Below are 1,272 nucleotides of genomic sequence, written 5' to 3'. Positions count from 1 at the left end.
TTCGTGCAGTTTACAGCAGAATTGCAAAGGAATGGTTACCAGGGTATGTATAAAACCATGGTACACTATGCATGAAGACGATTTGTTAAAGTATTGTACGGCTTTAATACTTACCCCAGTAAACAAGGAACATTAAATTAACGTTTAGAAATATTGACTTTATGTGTATTTTTTAAACGTTTTTTAATAATATTATACACATATTTGAAAAATATTATTTTGTAATATGATTTTTCTGAATGTTGTTAAAATATTTTAAAAACGTTACAGAAAATATTTTTCAAATGTTACTCTGACATTTATTTGAGATCAATGCAACAGTTCAAAGTTCCTTGTAATTTGGACTTGGAAATAACGTTGGTAGTATATTAATTTTCTGTTGTTAGAATGTTATTGTTTTATATTGTACGCAACGCTCATCGCGACAGCCATGATGCGTACATTTACGTATGTACAATGCGTGAGTGCGTATACACGCGTGTGGATCGAGCAGTGCGGAGTGCTCTTTATTTAGAGTATATTTATATATAAGTAAGTAACTATTATATTCTAAAAGTTGTATATTAATAATAAGAACTCAATTAACCATACGTGCTATGAATAGTAGTTGATATGATTATTTATAACCTATAATTTAGGTTAACTACAAATAACGTTCTTTGGGTATCGGTAGAAGCTATATAGTGGAATTATTTGCTATTTTCTTGCAATTTACTGCCGATTATTTTTAGCTGTTTGAACGCGTCGAGATCATGAGCAGACGCACGCTTGTCGCGACAGCCCATCGGAAGCAGTAATAGTTCTGGAGACTGTAGTCGCATTATCTTACATACGTATGATGCGTGAGTGTGTCATATATACGTATGTTTGTGCTTGTGCTGTCGAGCGCTTTTAATTGTATACAACATTTTTATATGAGTAAGTAATTATTATATTCTAAAACTTGCATATTAATGATAAGAACTTAATTATCTATATGTGCTGTAAATAGGTAGCTGGTGATTCAAGATCTATTTTTTGACCTATATAAGAGAGAGATTTGCAGAAGAAAAGAAATATACCAAAGTATTAAGGATCAAACATATTCTTGATGTATGTACTCGGGCCGCGAGGCTGAGCAATATTCTAAGAAAAGTATTATACAATTGTATCGTTTTATATTGTGCGCAACGCTCATCGCGACAGCCATGATGTACATGATTATCTTACATACGATGCGTGAGTACGTATACACGTGTGTCAATCGAGGAGTGCAGAGTGCTCTTTATTTAC

At 32.7% G+C, this 1,272-nt stretch overlaps 1 long non-coding RNA gene across 1 annotated transcript; it reads left to right on the top strand.

Moving 5' to 3' along the window:
- The first annotated feature begins 331 nt into the window (after window positions 1-331).
- Window positions 332-1,075, top strand: LOC112467076. Its single transcript, XR_003042210.1, has 3 exons — window positions 332-531; window positions 732-918; window positions 992-1,075. It is a non-coding gene; the product is annotated as an uncharacterized LOC112467076 (long non-coding RNA).
- The last annotated feature ends 197 nt before the right edge of the window (window positions 1,076-1,272 follow it).

Source organism: Temnothorax curvispinosus, unplaced genomic scaffold, assembly GCF_003070985.1.
Source record: "Temnothorax curvispinosus isolate PA1 unplaced genomic scaffold, ASM307098v1 QBEX01016841.1, whole genome shotgun sequence".
NCBI classification, from domain to species: Eukaryota; Metazoa; Arthropoda; class Insecta; order Hymenoptera; family Formicidae; genus Temnothorax; species Temnothorax curvispinosus.
This window is presented reverse-complemented; position numbering and strand designations above follow the sequence as displayed.